This window comes from Dipodomys merriami, unplaced genomic scaffold (genome assembly GCF_024711535.1).
Source record: "Dipodomys merriami isolate MVZ:Mamm:240054 unplaced genomic scaffold, mDipMer1.0.p SCAF_9, whole genome shotgun sequence".
Classification (NCBI taxonomy): Eukaryota; Metazoa; Chordata; class Mammalia; order Rodentia; family Heteromyidae; genus Dipodomys; species Dipodomys merriami.
The window spans coordinates 48,089,699-48,103,653 of NW_027206512.1; positions in this window are offsets into that span (position 1 = coordinate 48,089,699).

Here is a 13,955-nt window from a genome sequence, read left to right on the forward strand (position 1 = left end):
CTTTTCTCTATGGCTCATGCTAGAAGAAATGTTTTTCCTGTTTAAAATTATAGGGGGAAAACAATGAAAATAACATTTGTAACACATTTAGAATATATTTAGATTTCTGTTTTCAAAAAGCATTTTATTGGCACAAAGGCTCACTTATTTATGTAGTGACTATGACTGCTCTAACGCCACAACAGACTTGTGAAGTTACAGCAAAACCAGCATGCCCCCACAAAGCCCAAAATATCTCGTCTGAACAGTTATTGTGTTTGCTGGTTCTCAGTATAAAAACTTAAGTACCCTGGACTGAGTATACTTCAAAGATAAACAAGATGCTTTTGGAGTGAGCTAACTGGAATATAACTATAAATCTATAAGTAAACAGATGAGATGGTAAAAGATGAAAAATAAACTTGGACATCACAATTATATAGGAATCTAGACATTCACACAGTGAGACTAATGGAGGATATTCTTAGGCAAGAATCACAAAGGAACAATAGTTATGTGTAGATGGTTATATAAAATGACGTTTATTGCAATGGAATCTAAGATTATTTTATTGGGCTTTGTGTTTTTTCCCCTTTGTCACTGTTCTTCTTTTTGTACCTTTGGTCTTATATGTAAGTTTATCTGTTTGTGGGAAAGTAAGGATGAGTAAGGGGTGAGGATAAGATGGGGAGGGAAATAAATGGTAAGAAAAAATGGTAAGAAAAAATGTAACAGTGAGAGTCACTAGTTACTATGTTAAAAATGAACTAAACAACTACTGGGGGAGGATTTGGGAGGGAAAACAGAGGGAAAACAAGGGAAGAGGTGGCATTTTTCAAAAAGGAATGTACTCATTTCTTCACTTATATAACTGTAACCCCTCTGTATATTGTCTTTACAAGAACAATAAAAGAAGACTCAAATAATAATAATAATTTTTTAATAATTTTTAAAAATTATGGGAAGTGATGAGTTTTGTATTTTTAAGATTGTGTCTTTTTTATCTTGACAGGTTTGTCTAGCAAAAGTTTGTAAATAACTACTAAGTTATGATTGAAACATTTGTATGTAAAAAATTATATTGAGATGGGCACTAGTGGCACACAACTGTAATCCTAGGTAATTAGGATGTTGAAATCTGAGGATCATGGTCAAAGCCAGCCGAGGACCAGAGTCTGTGAGACGTTGATCTCTAGTTACTAGCTGAAAAAGCCAGAAGTTGTGGCTCAAATGGTAGCCTCGAAGAAAGAAGCCCAAGGACATTGCTAATGTCTTGAGTTCAAGCCTCAGGACCACAAAAATAATTAGTTGATTAATTAAAATTGAAATATATATATATATATATGTATGTGTTGAAATTCTAATCCCCGAATCATGATTATCTATATTACTTCTATGAAAACATCAAGTTCATGTCTTCAGTGGCAATTAGATCATAATGTAGAGCCCTTGTGAGCTGTAAGTTGAATAAATTTGTTCTCTCTCTCTCTCTCTCTCTCTCTCTCTCGCTCGCTCTCTCGCTCTCTCGCTCTCTGAAATTGAGCTGATAAAAGATCTCTCTGGCTTCCAAATCATCAGGAATGATTTTCTATTCTTTATAGACTTAGACCACAACATTTTGTTCAAGCAGCCTGCCTTGACAAAGTAATAAAATCCTAGCAAGCTTAGTAATATGTCCTATAACACTCTTTTAGTACATCACAAATTCTGACACTATTATAGTTATTAGAAACATATAGATTAATTGAATATAGTCCTTGTCTTCATATTGCTTGTAGTCTATGTAATATAAACTATAAGGAGACTAGTGACAGAATTAGAGAGTTGATTGTTTAAAACTCATTCTTTCTCTGCCTTTAGAAACTAAACAAAAACTTCAAAGCTTATAGCTTTACAAAATTATAAGAAAAACAAAACTTCTAGCCATTTTGTTTTTAGTGAGTGTATATATATTTTTTAATCTTGGCAATGACTATCCAAAATGAACATATCAGTTCAATGTTGTGGGAAAACGTTAGGGTTCAGGGAAATAAAGTCACTTGGGCAGGCTTCAATAATAGCAGTGGAAATGTAACTTAAGCCAAGAGCTAACCACCTGCAGAATCTGTTCTGACACTATTCCAGTGTTTACCAAATATGGGTCATGAATCATTGGAGGCAAACAAGATGATGATCACAGAACTACATGTTGCCTTTACAATAAATACCCAAACAGTGATATAAAAAAGCCTCTTGCTTTGTCTAAAAGCTACAAATCAAAGAGCAACATAAAGTGATAGAAGAATATCACTTCCATTTTTTTTCTAGAAGTTGTTTTTCTTTTTAATCAAAACAGAGAAAACTACTCATTCAAGTATTTGGTCAAAAATATAGAGTATTATTGTACTAAATAATTTATCATTGTCCTGTTAATAAACAAATCTTTAACTTATTTTAAAATAATACTAATTTTCCTTTTTTCTTTTTTTTTCTTTTTTTTTTTGGCAGTCTTTCCATTTGAAATTTGGACCGCCACTTGAGAAATGCCCTCAACTGTTTTGTGCTTTAGTTATTTTTTTGACCAACATCTCCCATATATTTCCAGGGTTGGCCTCAGAATTCAATTCTCATGCTATGCTGCTCACAATAGCTGATCTCACAGGCAAGCACTCTGATAAGCAACTTGTTATTTAACATTGTTAAATAAAATTTTCTCTTTAAGGAAAAAAAATTGTTGAGTTAGAAAACTAATTTCCTAGTTATCATTCAAGATAGTACATAGAATGGAAAAAATATGATTAATTATTTTCTTAGAAAATACTTTTTATTAAGCCATGTGGCCTTATGGTTTTTGAAGCAGTGTGTGCATGTGCCCGCGCGTGTTGGTCCTGGGACTTCAATTTAGGGCCTAAGCGCTATCCCTGAGCTTCTTTGCTCAAGGCTAACATTCTACCACTCAAGCTATGGCTCCAAGTCCAACTTTGTGCTGATTGGAGAGAAGAGTCTTAAGGACTTTACTGTCCAGGCAGTCTTCAGATTGCAATCTTCAGATCTCAACTTACTGAGTAGCTAGGATTACTGGCATTAACCACTGGCACACAATGGCAGTATTTAATTCTTAGTATTCTTGTCTATTTAGATTTTAACAGTAAAATCTTATGACTAAAATATATTTCTAGGAACATCACATCTGCCCTATATCTATTACAGTCCTTTCTTCTGTTCTTTGACATACATAGCCATTTTTACTGCTGCTGTCAAAAATTAACACAGATTTAGTGCCTTTATAATAGAAACACATTGTTTTTCAGTGCTATGAACAGGAATCTTAAAGCCATGCTGCTGTCTGGCCTCATTCCTCCTGAAGATCCAGAAGATAATCGATCTGGTTTGTTTGTTTTTTCCTCAGGCTCTTGAGGCTCAGCACACTGTGGCTCATGGAACAGAAACACTAGAGCCTCTTACTTTATAGTCACAACTTCTCTTGGTTGTAAGTGCCTTTATGATTACTTACACGTGCACTCATATAATCTATAGTAAGCTCCTCAGGGTCTTTTAAAATCCTTGAGATGTCACATTTGCAAGCTTCCTTTCTTCATGTAAGGTTGCATGTTCAGGATTTAGGACACGGGTGTTCAGTAGCTTACTATATCTACAGCTGCATTGCACAGACTGATGAGGATGATAGCCCTTCTAATGAAAAGTTCTTCAAATTAAGCAGAACGCTTTCTCAGGTTAATCTTTGCTGGTAGATATAACCAAGTATATCCAAAGTGTTACTTTTTAGAATTTCAAGAATATCCATTTTGTTCCCAGTCTTCTAAACACTCCTACAGAAAAACTATAAGCTTAACATACAAAAATAATTTTAAGCATTCTTACAGCTAGGCTTCTTTAAATGTGACAATAGGTGTATACCTACTTCTGGAGGTCGATATGCTAGTCAGTTAATTAGTAAATCTCAATAGAGTCCCATCTATCCAACATACTCTTTCTCTGGAAGGCAAGCACATCTTCACAAGTAAGGGATTAAGACTATCCTTTTGGAGATGGTTATGTAAAGAAGTAAAACAAGAAAAAAAACTAAAGAATTGGTTAGTGGGATGGCTTTTAAACAAAATTCTTTAGGCATTCTCATGTATGTCCAGGAAGATGAGAATGTTGTCTGGCTATTCTAAACAAAGTAGAGGAATTCATTCAGTGATAAATAAGACATATACAAATGATGAACAGAAAGGAGCTAGGGTTCCCTAAGGCCCTAATACTATGCCCTTGCTACGTGTTTCTGGATAAGTCAAGATCTGAGGCGAAGAAACCCAATGATGTAGAACAACTAAAAAGTGAGGACAGAGGAAATCTTCAGTTGCTGAACCTCTGCCTTCATTGAAGAATAATTAAACCCATGGTATATGAAACTGCATAAGCATGGATGTTTAGAAAGTAGCCAAGAAAGCTTAAAAATTCAAGAGAGAGAAATTTAATTTAGATCACATGAAAGGGAAGGGCATGCTGTGTGCCTTGGCTATGAGCTGACCACAGCTTGGTTAATATCTTTACTTACATTCTGAACTTTTAGCCTCTTCTCCATTTCAACCGATATAGAACCCACACTCATCTTCCATGAATGAGAAAGACTGTTCTTTTTACTCACTTTCCTCCCATTGCACAAATGCCTTCTGAGTGGATAAACCTTATACACTATACAGATTCTGATATTTCTGTTTCATAGGTGAAATTTTACATAAGCTGGATTTCTGTCTGATAAATATATCAAATACCTCCAAACATCAAAATAATTCTATCAAATAAATCAAATGGATTTTTTTCTTTATATGGAAATTACAATATGTGTTTTAACTAACTTTGTAATATAAAACACCAGCAGATAGCTCATATTAACTGTAAACGCAATCTGTGTTATGAGTTAATTAATAGCAAAATATATCCAAATTATACTGTATAGTTGTCACATTTACATCCAGCACTTTATCTATTGGGATGCAAGCTTAGAAAAAATAAACACTTTTGCAGGGCCTATAGGTACTGTACTAAAAATTGAAATATTAAAGAGAAAGAGAAACAGAAGCAGAAAAAGGAAGATGGAAGGAAGGAAGGAAGGAAGGAAAGAAGGAAGAAAGGAAGGAAGGAAGGAAGTACCCACATGTATATATATATATATATATACATATATACATTTTAATTCTAAGAAACTCAGTATTATTTATTTTTATTTATCTTATATAAATGTAGTTAAGAATCACCTCATATATATGAATAGTTTATATATAAATATTCTACTATATATTCTATATCTATATATTTATATATAAGTATGAAAGGTTAACATAGTAGTAATAGGCAGACTTAACTACTTGCAACAATTGCACAATAAAGACATCGGTGATTCTGACTTCCTTCATTTACTTGGATAGGCAATGAATTTCTAAGAAATAGCTATCTTGCCACTTGCTACCTTGACTCTCCTCACTGAGAGAAAAATCTTTTCTTGGCCTGATAATTGGCCTTCCCTGTCTTATCAAATTAATTCTTGTATTTGCCTGAGGCATTTTTACACTTTTCCTTTTCTCAGCCAATACAAGCCATATGTAGATGTTTGCCTAAAATAGGCAGTAAGGACTGCATCTAGAGAAAGAATTGGGACAGGGTAAAAATCCTAGCGCAAGAAAAACAAAAGTAGAGGCTTTAATTCATTTGAAAATTAACTTAGTGCTAGCAACATCCATGTAATACACCATAACATTGTAAGGTTACCTGGGCCTCACATAATAGCCACATGAATGTAGAATCAGCAGACTGAAATGGTGTAAAACCGATGGGAACACACAGCCAAGTCTTTCCTTAATGTATCTACTTCAAAGCATCAGCTAAGTCAGAAAGCAGATGCCCAGCAATGCTGCCTGAACCTGGAGTTTGGCTTCCATTCATATTTTCCTCCTAAAATGGAGAATTATATCTCCCAAATATCCAGCACAGTACAAATGAAACCTGACAATATTAGCCAATTTTGGCATCTGGTTTTGGTTTCTTTTGTCTAATTATAGTTTAAGAAATGTTATACATCAATAAAATCTTGAGGTGGTAGCTGGAAGAAAAGAAGGAAAGAAAGAAAGCAAGAAAGCAAGGACGGAAGGGACGGAGGGAGGGGGGAAAGAAGGAAGGAAGGAAGGAAAGAAGGAAGGAAGAAAGGAAGGAAGGAAGAAAGGAAAGAAGGGAGGGAGGGAGGGAGGGAGGGAGGGAGGGAAGAATGAAGGAAGGAAGGAAGGAAGGAAGGAAGGAAGGAAGGAAGGAAGGAAGGAAGGAAGGAAGGAAGGAAGGAAGGAAGGAAGGAAGATAAATATCTAGGCTGCCACTGGAGGGGGCTCAATGAGTTCTGAGTTTCCAGAAAGATTCAGAGTTACAAAGTGTCACTATTTAAATGTCTGGCCAATGCTTCTAAAACTCCATTCCCAGGATTTGTCTTTATTTGACCTATCTCAGACCTTAATCTGTGCAAACAGCTATATCTCTAGGAATATTTGTTCAAAAATATCAATGACAACTACTTAAACTTCAAAACTTCTTGAGGCAGCAACAACGTTGATGCAAACTGGAAATGGACCAAATGTCTTAAAGGGAAAAATGTACACGTACCTTCTCAGTGGGGAAGGGAACAAGTATCTAGTCTCAAACACAGATTTGGGTTGTGGACAGGCTCTGAAGTTTCTTACACATGCACATGTAGGCCTAAAATTATGTATCTGGATCTGCAATTTCTAGAAAGATTTCGTAAACTTAGAACTTGGGACAGGAGCTAGAATATGGAAGGACTATTCAGGTAGGAAACAGTGGGAATTAAGAAACGTATGGGTGGAGGGGTCAATATGATTAAATTCCAGTATATAATTGTATGAAAATAGGTAACAAAATCTTCTAAACACTAAAAAAACAGAGGAGATAGAGAAAACATGATATGGTAATACACTGAATGAATTTAAGCAAAGTACACTACATGCATGTATGGAAATATCCCAATAAAACCTCTTTGTGTAATAAATATACTCTAATAAAAATTCACAGTAACTAAGATACAACTTCACATACATTAGGCTCTACTAGTAAGCACTCAGAGAAATTATAACTTTCATGCATCACTTTTGGAATATAAAACAAAATGTAGATATATTAGAAAAATGCCTACAATTTCTCTAAAATCTGGAAATTCTACATTTAGGTATATATATATATATCAAAGAAAAATGGTAACACTTATTCTCATAAAAACTTGTATGTAAATGCTCAATAATAGCTAAGAACTGGGGAGAAAAATCCTAAATGTCTCTCAGCTGATGAATAAATCAACAAAAGTGCTTTAACTCTACAAAAGAATATTATTCTCCCATAAAAGAAAGTATTGAAATACGCTCCAGCATGAATGAACCTTGAAAATAGCATGCCAAATGAAATGAGCCATTCACAGTGCATAACATATTGCATGACTCCATTTATAGTAAAAGTTCAGAATAGGCAAAACTATAAGAGAATGCAGATCAGTAATCTCCAGGGGGCAAGAATGGAAGCTATGAATGGATTCACTACAAATGCATTTCAGCTTATATTTTTGAGTGATGAAAGTATCTCAGCACTCATGGAGGTGGTTGCATTGAAAGGTATTCTAAAATGGGCACATTTTATGGCATGCAACTAATATTTTTATTCTTACATAAATCTATTTTATAATTTATATTTTATTAATTAACAATAGTATCATTTAAATCTGTAAAACAACTATATGTGATTGCATGATCTTTGGTGTCTGATACAAAGGCCACTTTCTGGGCCTACAACAAGGTAAATACAATACCAAGGTATGTTTTTGCCAGCATCAATAAATGTATCACAGGAAGCTATCATAATATTTACCATATACACTCAAATGTCTTAATAGCTATTTACACTTGAGACATAGCAGTGTACTAAATAATATAATGAGAGACGGAAGGATTCAAGAAGAGCAGAAAAAGTAATGCTTTTTAAAAATCTTACCATCTTTTCTTTCCTAGGCAAGTCGATTACTATAGCCAAAGACTACAAAGATATGTCTCTAATATCCTGATTCAATAGCTTTGATTTCCTCTCAACTGTCCAGTGCTGGATGGCACAATGTAAGATACAGATAAAACTTTTGACATAAACATATTACTCAATTTTAAAACAAGCTTGTAATATTAATGTGAACATATTTACTGGGAAATTTATTCATCTAGGTTTCTACCCTCCATTCTTCCTTCTCCTGTGGCTGAACTCAAATTCTCTTGACTGAGCCCTTTCTCCACCCTACTTCATGCAGAATTCACTTCTGCTTTCTCTAGACTTTCATCACACAGTCAGCCATGTGTTGGAAGCTGCATAAATTAACTTGTACATATTGAAGAATTCTAAGCCAATTTTTAAGCTGAAAGAAATTTAAATTCAGCCACAGTGGAAATATTTACAGGCAAAAAAAATTGCCAATTTCAGTCTTTCTACCTACCCCACGTTCTGCAAGATTTAGTTTCTCAGCATACCATAGCTTTATGCCTAACTGAATTTTGAGTCAGGGTCTTACTGTGTAACCCAGGCTGTCCTGAAATTCACTTTTCTGCATTTCTTGAAATAGCTGGAGAATTCTAATTAACCCAGTGACTGTGGGAGTTATATGAGGTAATTCTGAAGAAAAATATTTGTAAATAATGAAGTCAAAGGGAAAAAGTTCAGTAGCTTCTATTATTGTTGTAAGGCTTGAGATATTTGCTCAAGTGTTATCAAGGTTCATCTAGTATAAGTATCTTCTAAGAATCATTGTAAATTAAACTAATAAGCAACATCAAAATTAGTAACCTAATTTATCATGTGTACCTTAATATGATATTCATTTTTTTAGGCCAGGGAATCAGTGATACACAGTTATAATCTTACAGACTTTGAGTGTGACAAGCTCCACAGTTGTTTAATTTTTAATACAGAACTTGAGCTAGGATTTCCTTCTGATATTGCTTTCCTTAATAAATTAAAGTTATGAAGTTAGAAGTAATTTAAATATATACATCCCTTGTAATATCAGTTTAAGGTTACCATCTCTAAGACACGGAAAATAAATAGCATAATAGCATATCCCTAAAATTGATTTGAGGAATTTTATAACAAATTTTGGTCTAGCCACTTCTGAGGTGTCTGTAGTTTTGTTACAGTTGCTAATTCTAAAGCCAACTGGAGCATGAATCCATGAGTTCATAAATTAAATTTTTCATGAAGAATTTCTATGTAATTTAACAAACTCAATGACAGTTTGTTAAATTATTACAAAGCTACTGGCCAATTTTTTAATATGGCAAATAGAAAGTATCAATCTGGAAAATTTAATTCAGTGAAAAGCTAAGCAGTGAAAGATGATAAACATAAGTATGAATTAATGGATAGTATCTTACATAATAACTATTTTTGGTATGATTAAATCTTTAGGAAATATATGTTATAGACCAGTGAACTAAATGATTTACCTTATGTCCACATCTGCTTCTGTTGCTTGTCTTACCTCTGTTAGTGACTATCTCTAAATATCACATTTGGCCAATAGAAAATGAGGGTTCTAGAATAAAATCCTAAAATGGATATGTTTGTGGTTTACAATATAGCAATGACATAGTCAGAGTTCAAATTAAGAGAGAGAAGGTCAATATTTAAAACATACACATTAACTATTGAGTTTACTTAGTGTTTACGTGTGTCAGGAGCAAAATTCAGGGTAGTTCAGCAATTTTGGAAGTTGAAACTTATAAATACTTTGATTTGCTACAAAAGCATTTTGGATGCTGGAATCAAAAGTTATATAGATGAAAGAATGGGCGGAACAGATAAAATGAGCCTGTCTATGTAAATACACTTGACTTTTAACATGAAGAATAGATTTAGACTGGTGCCATTTCTCTCTAAAGCATCAGTTCTGAACATGAAAGCTGTGGAATTGTTTCCCTTAGCATGTACAGAAAATCAATATTGTTCATAAATTTCAAAGAATCTGCTCTTACAATGGAGATTGTTTCCAAAAGGCCCAGAAGGCCTTACACATTGAGGAGGCTCCAAAATTATTTTTCCAAAAAAGTATACATCTAAAGATGATATGCTAAATAACATTTGCAGCTCTGTGTCCAATAGTATTTAAGTTAAACCTAAACTAAAAAACTAAGTAAACAACCTCTCATAGATTATTGTAGCCATAAATATCTTTTTATGTTGGATATGTCTGCTTATGCTTATCTAGAGGATAGGCAACTGAAATGATCTACTACTTTAGTTAATTTTTATAGGGCCTGTGGCTTGAAATCAGGGCACTGTCCCTGAGATTCTTGGGGGTTTTTGTTCGTTTTGTTTTGTTTTGTTTTGTTTTTCAGGCCTAGAACTCTACCACTTGAGCCACAGTTCCACTTCCAGTTTTTTTCTGAGTAGTTTACTGGAGATGAGAATCTCACAAACTTTCTGTCCTGGGCTGGCTTTGATCCTCAGATCTCAGCCTCTTGATGAGCTGGTAGCATGAGCCACCAGTGCCTAGGCATACTTTAATATTTTTAAAACTAAATATTTTATGAAAGCATCACAATATAATGATTCTAACTTTTAGTTTTGTCTTGTCTTCTAAATATTTTCAGCAAAGCTACTAGGAATACAGTATAAATTAGAACTTTAAAATTAGTCTGAAGGACAAAATGATTTGCTTAAATATATGTTAATTCCATTCAATGAGAGACATTTCTTCAAATTTTACTAATTTGACAAAATCCATTGCATATTAAGTACGTGAAGAAGAACTTAAATATTAATGTCTTCCTACTTCTAGCTGTTTAGAGTCCAACAAATATAACAGAATACTTTCACTGAGTATTTTCTTTGACTCTATCTTATTGATTTCAATATATATTTCTCCAAAGAATCTACTCATTCACAGGTGTTATACAAAGAAGACAGCCAGCCATTAACTAGCATTTAAGCAACTTCATGTGTATCGTCACATATATTCTAATTAAAACTCATTTCAAAATGATTATTTAAAATGTTTATTAGATTGCCATATATTTGTTCTTCTTTTAGAGATTGACACATGTGCTTTAAGTTATACTTTAATTTTACATCGAAATTAATACTTTAAAAATAATAAAAATTTTGCCATGGTTTCAATGTAAATTCTTGTTGAAAGTTCCTCTCTCTCCCAGTTCAGATGATGCTACTTTTATAGCATTCAATAGTTAGGCATGCCAGGCGTGGGTGGCTCACGCCTATAATCCTAGCTACTCAGGAGGCTGAGACCTGGGGATTGTGGTTCAAAGCCAGCCCAGGCAGGAAAGTCCTTGTTTTTGTTGATCTGCACAGTTTTGAGGAAGACGTTATATAGTTTTTAGAATGTTCTTTGTGATATATCTGATATTTTTCCATGGTTAAACTGGTATTATGGTTATTGAGACTAGTGCTAAAATGTCATTTACATCAACTATTATCTGGGGTACATGCTGCTAATTTAATTTATCACAAACATAGATTAGATGAAGTTGTGTTTATCTGGCTTATCCATTATAAAATTGCTTTCATTACCTCTTTACTTGGTGTTCTAGACAAAAAGGAGTTACCATAATCAGTGTCTACATTTAAGAAGTGTGAACTTAGCTCGACACAATATCTTCTATAATCTCAACACAATGTCTCACAGTCCCTTGCAATCTCAGCTACCGAGATGTGTAGGTAGGAGAATCACAGTCTGAGGCCACCCTTAGGCAAGCACATGAGAAAGAAAAGTAAAGCTGGAACTATGGTCCAAGTGATAAATTGGCTACCAGGCAAATATGGAGTCCTGAGCTCAAATCCCAGAACCACCAAAAGTATCATAAAATTAGACTTTTCTCTCATGAGGATAGACCATTCTAATTACTTAGGTTTCTACTACAAGGAAAATTTGTGCTTATTTATATTTTGTTTAATTGCTTTACATTGGTATAAATTTAGTATGTAAACACTTTGATTTAAAAGCTGATAATGCTTAATCTGTGTTAAATTTTTTCAGCTTTATTTTTGGGCATTCTTTTAGTCCTATGTTACTTCCTCTTCTCATACATAATTAAGTGTCTGGGGGGTGGGAGAGGTGATCATATCTTTTCTTCTTTTTGACAAAATGTGCTGTTATATAATCATGAAATCAGTCATTAATTTCAGGAGCCCTAATTCCTGCAGTTAGACAAATGTTTTTAGAAACCCAGAAGTATGTGTTAGTTTTATTCTTGCTCTATCAGTTTGGTTGACCCAAGGACTTTCTAGGGTCTCTATTTTTGGTCACTAAGCATCAGTTACATACATCCATTGGTATACTTCTTTGCGTCCACCTATGTTTACATTGAGTTAAACATGCAATATACTCATGTCCCCAACTCAAAAGCATTACCACACGTGTCCATCTAGTGCTTTCAACTTATCTGTAACTTCTCCACACCTCCCATTCTCAGTCTCACCATCTGTTCCTTCCCTTAACTATCTGTTTAATACCATTACACATATGTCGTGGTTAGGGATTATTAGCATGTCCACTCTTAGCAAACCACCTTGGACACGACCGTTCAGAGCTCATGTGTGGTGTAGTGCTTTTAACCTTACCACTTTTACAGTGAGTCATTATATTTTAGTGGGTTTTGTAGACAATAGATAATAGGCTATTTTTAATTTTGTTTCTTTTTTCCACATCTGATAAGCTCTGAATTTAAATTACTATACCTTGATCTTTCATAATTAAAACTAATGAGGATTTTGATATGGCCAAATAGAAATGTTTAGTGATTCCTGCCCCACAAGAAAGATTCTAAATCACAAATGAATACTTTCATTGGAGGGTGAGTGTCCAAGAAAGAACACTGGACCTGAGCAAAGGACATGCACAGACTCTGTAAGACACACCCCCCCAAGGCAGCACAGGGAGAGGAAGAAAGGGCCCTGGCTGCCACAGGTACAGGTGCCCCTGCCACAGAAAAGGTCAATGGGAGAATCCAAGAGACCATGTTGGCATAAACTTCCCTGGAGAGGGAAGTTGCTTTGTCATCTCAGGCTTGAAGCCCAATTAGGAATGCTGCCTGGGATAGTCACAGTATTCCAAAGGAAGATTTCTAAAAATAAACTCACAGGATCTCAAAACTTCCACAGCCCAGGCTGCAGTACCACAGTGTAGTTTGGAGGACAGATCTGTCACTATGATCCAACCATACTAAGAAAAGAAGTCTCTGAATATCTCCATCCCCAGATCCTCACCACACTTGTCCAGAGTCTCACAAACACAGCTAGACATGTAGCACAGCAGGTGAACATCAACAGAATGCAGGAGTGAGGTGGCTCAGCCCAGTGGGGAGTTACATAGCCAAGGCCTTGGTAATTAAAGGGTTAAATGGCTGCAACCAGAAACCCGGCCTCTCACACCACTTGCACTCATTACTTCCAGTTCTCTTTGCTGAACCTGGAAGCTCCACCCTGCCCACCCACTGATATTGCTAGCTGCCATAGGCATTAGCACCCAGGGTCTAAGGAGCCACTCTCTGTACTTCATACCCCTGCTATCCAGTCCTGTTCCCCAGGAAGGACTATGGTGCTTTGTCCCACCAGCTCCCACCTCAGAGGTTGTGTTTCTGCTGGACCTCAGGTTATGTGCCTTGTGATTCATGCCCTTGTGCCCCTTCAAGAAGTGGACACAGGAACCTACTACCAATGTCACTCACCCAAGCAGGTTCTGAAGATCCAACCCATTGACAACACTGCTACTGCTGTACCTGGATGTTCCTGTCACCCATGGTGAATGTCCTGGGGAAGTATTCTTCCTGCCAGCAACTCTGATCATCCCTCTTGTTATCAATGCCCTCACCAACAGAAGATCATTAAGCGGTGTCTAATAAAAAGCCTAGCATGTGCTATGTCCCTGATGGTAATAGTAGCAATTGCTA